Raw genomic sequence first — 6,237 nt, forward strand, 5'->3', positions numbered from 1 at the left:
CTCCTCACAGTGGATGCTATCACATTGGTTATAATGAGAGGCAGGGCCCTGTCTCCTCATAGTGCATGGCATCACAGTGGTTCTGGTGAGAGTCCAGTCCATGCCTCCACATAGTGAATGGCATGACAGTGGATCTATTGTGGAATCAGGCCATGTCTCCTCACAGTACATGCCAACACAATGGCTCTATTGAGAACCCAGGCTGTGTTTCCTCACAGTGGATGGCATCACAGTGGATTTAATAACAGTCCCAGCCCTTTCTCCTCACAGTGCATGTCATTACAGTGGTTCTAGTGAGGACCCATGCTGTGTTTCCTTAAAGTGGATAGTTCATAGTGGTTCTGGGGAGGACCCAGGCTGTGTCTCCTCACAGTGGATGGCATCAGAGTGGTTGTAGTGAGACCCCTATCCCTGTCTCCTCATAGTGAATGGCACTGTGGTTCTTGTGAGAGTCCAGGACTTGTCTCCTCACAGTGGATGGCATCACTGTGGTTCTAGAGAGATCCCAGGCTGTGCCTCCTTACAGCGCATGGGATCACAGTCGATCTAGTGAGAGCCCAAGATGTGCCTCCTCACAACTGATGGCATCAAAGTCATACTAGTGAGGACCAAGGCTGTGGCTCCTTACAGTGGATATTTTCACAGTTGTTCTAGGGAGGACCCAGGCTGTGTCCCCTCACAGTATATATCATTAGAGTGGTTGTTGTGAGACCCCAGTCCATGTCTCCTCACAATGGTATCACTGTGGTTCTTGTGAGAGCCCAGACCATGTCTCCTCACAGTAAGTGGCATCACAGTGGTTCTTCTGAGAGCCTAGGCCATGTCTCTAACAGTGGTTGACATCACGGTGAATGCCTTAGGGGCCCTGGATGTACTCCTCAAGGTGGATGGCATCACAGTGATTCTAGTGAGAACCCAGGCCACGTCTCCTCACAACAAATGGCATTAAAATTGTTTTAGTGAAAGACTAGGCTGTGTCTCCTCACAGTAGATACTATCACTTTGGTTATAGTGCCAGGCTAGATCCTGTCTCCTCACAGTGCATGGCATGACTGAGTGTATAGTGAATATCATGGCCATGTTTCCTCACAATAGATGGCATCAAAGTGGTACTAATGAGGACCCAGGCTGGATTTCCTCACAGTGGTTCTACTGAGAACCTAGGCCTTGTCTCCACACAGTGAATGATATCACAGTGGTTGCCTTGGTTGCCCTGGCTGTATCTCCTCACAGTGGATGGCATCAGAGTGGTTCTTGTGAGAGCCCAGGATGTGTCTCCTCACAGTGGATGGCATCACTGTGTTTCTAATGAGAGCCAATGTCTCATAGTGCATCACATCACACTGGATTTAGTGAGAGCCCGGGCCATGTTTCCTCACAGTGAATTGCATCATAGTGTTTCTAGTGAGAGAGCAGGCCATGTCTCCTCACTGTGGATGGGATGGCATCACAGTGGTTCTAGAGAGAGACTAGACCATGTCTATGAACAGTGAATGACATCACAGGGGTTGTTTTGGGTGCCTGGGCTATATGTCTTGTTAGTGGATGGCATCACAGCAATTCTAGTGAGAACCCAGGCCATGGATCCTCAAAATGAATGGCATCACAGTAGTTTTAGTGAGAGACTTTGCTGTGTCTCCTGACAGTGGATGCTATCCAGGCCTGCTTCTGCACATTGAATGGCATAACAGTGAACCTATTGAGGACCCAGGCCATGTCTCCTCACTGTGCATGGCATCAAAATGGTGCTATTGACAGCCCAGAACATGTCTCCTCATAGTGGATGGCATCGCAATGTATTTAGTGCTGGGCTCGGCCTTGTCTCCTCACACTGCATGACATTACAGTGGTTCTAGTGAGAGCCCAGGCTGGGCCTCCTCACAGAGAATGGCATCACAGTGGTTTCAGTAATAGGTCCGTCCTTGACTCCTCACAGTGTATGGCATCATAGTGGTTTCAGTGAGAGCCCAAGCCATGTCTCCTCACAGTGGATGGTATCACAGTCACTCTAATGTGAGCTCAGGCCATGTCTCCTCACAGGGTATATCATCACAGTGGTTCTAGTTGGAGCTGAGGCCCAGACTCCCCATAGCAGTTGCTATCACATTGGGTATAGTGAGAGGTCTGACCCTGTCTCCTCAGAGTGCATGGCATCACAGAGGCTCTAGTGAATGCCCAGGCCTTGTATCCTCACAATTGTAGGCATCACAGTGGTTCTAGTGAGAGCCCAAGATGTGTCTCCTCTCACTAGATGGCATCACAATGGTACTAATGAGGACCCAGACTGTATCTCCTCACAGTGGATGGCATTACAGTGGTACTAGTGACAGGCCAGGCCCTGTATCCTCACATTGTGTGGCATCACATTGGTTCTAGCGAGAGCCCGAGATGTGCTTCTTCACAATGGATGGCATAAAAGTGGTACTAATGAGGACTCAGGTTGTGTCTCCTCACAGCAGATAGATCCACAGTGGGACTAGGGAGACCCAGGCTGTGTCTCCTAACAGTGGATGGCATAAGAGTGGTTCTATACACAGGATGTGTCTTCTCACACTGGATGGCATCAGATTGGTTCTAGTGAGAACCCAGGCTGTGTATCCTCACAGTGGAGAGCATCACACTGGTTCTATTGAGAACCTAGGCCTTTACTTCTTACAGTGGATGACATCACAATGGTTGCCTTGGTTTCCCGGGCTGTATCTCCTCAAAGTGGATTGCATCACCAGAGTACTAGTGAGAACCCAGGCAGTGTCTCATCACTTTGAATGGCAATACTGTGATTCAAGTGAGATCCCAGGCCAATTCTCCTCACAGTGGATGACAACACAGTGTGTTGCAGTAGGAGCCTGGGTTGTATCTCCTCAAAGTTGATGGTATCACTGTGGTTCTAGTGAGAGCCCAGGCCATATCTCCTCACAGTGGATGGCATTACAGTGGTTCTAGCTGGAACCCAGGCCCTGTCTCCTCATAGAAGTTGCTATCACATTGGTTATAGTGAGAGGCCTGGCCCTGTCTCCTTATGGCATCATGGCATCACAATGGATCTTGTGAATGCCAGGCCATGTCTCCTCACAATCAATGGCATCAAAGTGGTTCTAGCAAGAGCCCAAGGTGTGTCTCCTCACAGTGGATAGTTTCACAGTGGTTATAGGATGGACCCAGGCTGTGTCTACTCACATTGCATGACATCACAGTGGTTCTAGTGAGAGCCCAGGTGATGTCTCCTCACAGTGAATGGCATCACAGTGGTTCTAGTGAAAGACCTGGCCCTGTCTCCTTACAGTGCTTGGCATCACAGTGGTTCTAGTGAGAGCCCAGGTCATGTCTCCTAAGAGTGGATAGCCTCATAGTGCTTCTACTGACATGGCATGACAGTGTTTCTTTAGAGAGCCCAGGCCATGTCTCATCAAAATGGGCACAAAACAGTGGTTGCCTTGGGTGCCCAAACTATATCTCCTCAAAGTGGATGGCATCACACTGATTCTAGTGAGAGCCCAGGCCCTGTCTCCTCACAACAAACAGCATTACAGTTGTTTTTGTGAGAGACTAGGCTGTGTCTCCTCACAGTAGATACATTGGTTATAGTGAGAGGCCTGGCCCTGTCTACTCACAGAGCATAACATCACTGTGGTTCTAGTGAGAGCCCAGTCCATGCCTCCTAACAGTGAATGGCATGACAGTGGATCTAGTGAGGACCCAGGCCATGTCTCCTCACAGTAGATGGCATCACAATGGATTAGTGAAAGGCTCGGCCCTGTCTCCTCATAGTGTATGGCATTTCAGTATTTCTAGTGAGAGCCCAGACTGAATCTCCTCACAGTGCATGACATTACAGTGGTTCTTGTGGAAGACTAGACCATGTCTCCTCACAAGGGATGGCATCACAGTGGTTCTAATAACAGGTCTGGTTCTGTCTCCTCAAAGTGCGTTGCATCACAGTGGTATTAGTGAGGGCCCAGTCAGTGTCACCTCACAGTGAATGACATCACAGTGGTTCTAGTGACAGACCTGGCTCTGTCTCCTCACAGTGTTTGGCATTACAGTGCTTCTAGTGAGAGCCCAGGTCCTGTCTCCTAAGTGTGCATTGCCTCATAGTGTTTCCAATGACATGGCATCACAGTGGTTCTTTTGAGAGCTCAGGCCATGTCTCCTCACAATGGATGGCATCACAAAGGTTCTACTTGTAGCCTAGGCCATGGCTCTTCATGTGATGCTATCACATTTGTGACAGTGAGAGGCCCAGCCCTGTCTCCTCAGAGTGCAAAGCATGACAGTGTCTCTAAGTGAATCCCCAACCATATCTCCTCACAATAGATGGCATCACAGTGCTTCTAGTGAGAGCCCAAGTTGTGTCTCTTTATAGGGAATGTCATCACAGTGGTACTAGTGAGGACCTGGGCAGTGTCTCCTCACAGTGGATAGTTTCACAGTGGTTCCAGGGAGGACCCAGGCCATGTCTCCTCACAGTGGATGGCATTACAGTAGTTCTAGTGTGAGCTCAAGATGTGCCTCCTCACAGTGGATGGTATCACAGAGGTACTAAAGAGGACCCAGGCTGTGTCTCCTCACAGTGGATGGCATTACAGTAGTTCTAGTGTGAGCTCAAGATGTGCCTCCTCACAGTGGATGGTATCACAGAGGTACTAAAGAGGACCCAGGCTGTGTCTCCTCACAGTCGATAGTTTCATAGTGGTTTAGTGAGGACCCAGTCTGTGTCTACTTACATTTCATGGCATCACACTGGTTCTAGTGAGAGCCCAGGTGATATCTCCTCACAGTGAATAGCATCACCGTGGTTCTAGTGACAGACTCAGCACTGTCTCCTCACAGTGCATTGCATCACAGTGGTATTAGTAACATCCCAGTTAATGTTGCCTCACAATGAATTGCAGGGGAATGGGTGGATCTGGAAAGGATTATACTAAGTGAGGTAACCCAGGCCCAGAAAGCTAAATGTCACATGTTTTCTCTCATATGTGGATCCTAGCTTTAGTGTGAGCTGGAACCAAAAATCAGTAGCAGAGGCCCATAAGCTAGAAAAAGGCTATAAGAGAGGGAGGAGAGGAAAGGACTTTAGGGGATGGCATTGTATATATCTAAGTAGAAGAACAGATTACAGGGAGGGAAAAAGGCCTAAGCTAGGTTAGGGGAAGAGAATGTATAAAAGAAGGGTAATGGGGAGGGTCAATCAAAATTCAAGATATTCTCAATAAGGCACATGAAAATCTACTTTCTTTAATAATGGCACATCCAGAAGCCATAAATTGTTACTAGAAAATTTTCAGGGCCAGGGATGGGATACCTTCCAGTGAGTTATTGGCCAGGGAAGTCTTTTTTGCCTCCAAAACATTATAAGCTGTTGCCAAAGCACTTGGTTTCCCATGAGAAAGAGATAGTAAGACCCTATTGCTGAAGACTTTCCATGCCTGAGTGGCAAAGTCACTGAGAAATCAAGCTGGTGCTGAGCAGCAAGCCTTTTCCATGTAGCCCCGACAACTGAAAGCTGGAAAAAGCTGCCCTGGATGCAGCCTTATGGGAGACAGAAGTCATCAGCAGTGAGTACAGTGGGCACTGGAAGCCTTAAGTTTGGCCAAATAGGCCAAGTGACTGAACGAGTGCAATAGTGGCATGTCTGTTCTGGGGGAAAGCAACTGCTCTCTAATTGGACTGAAGGCCTGCTATGTGGGAGGAATAAATGCCTGGTACTGAAAACCTAATCAAAAGCCTATGGCAGGGGAGGTCATGAGCCTCAGGGATATAAAGCCAGCTCTTGTCTGGATAAATGTATATATTACTCTCATCAAATTGCCCTGAAAGCACTACACTTAATGTTTCATACTCATATATATATAATGCTCCTCTCAATTCTGGTTAGAGCAGCTTCTCTTTTAAGATGGCAATGACCACTGGGATGACCCAAAAGGTAACATAGGGCTGAGAAGAATGGACAGAGGAGTGTCCAGCACTGAAACACCTCACACGCCCCCAAGGCTCAGGGTCCATTGTGGAAGAGGTGATGGAAAGAATGTAAGAGCCAGAGGAAGGGTACCACTCCTCACATACAACTGTCCAGACATAATTTGGCCTTGATATCCAAGACCTCACAGTGCCTAGAAATACCCACACAAGGCCCTCATAATAGGAAAAAATTGTGATGACATCAAATTAAAAGATAACCTAATGGGGTGAGGGAGGGGATATGACAGAGAGCATACTTATGAAGGAGAAAGTGGAGGA

The sequence above is a fragment of the Jaculus jaculus genome, chromosome 13 (genome assembly GCF_020740685.1).
Source record: "Jaculus jaculus isolate mJacJac1 chromosome 13, mJacJac1.mat.Y.cur, whole genome shotgun sequence".
Classification (NCBI taxonomy): domain Eukaryota; kingdom Metazoa; phylum Chordata; class Mammalia; order Rodentia; family Dipodidae; genus Jaculus; species Jaculus jaculus.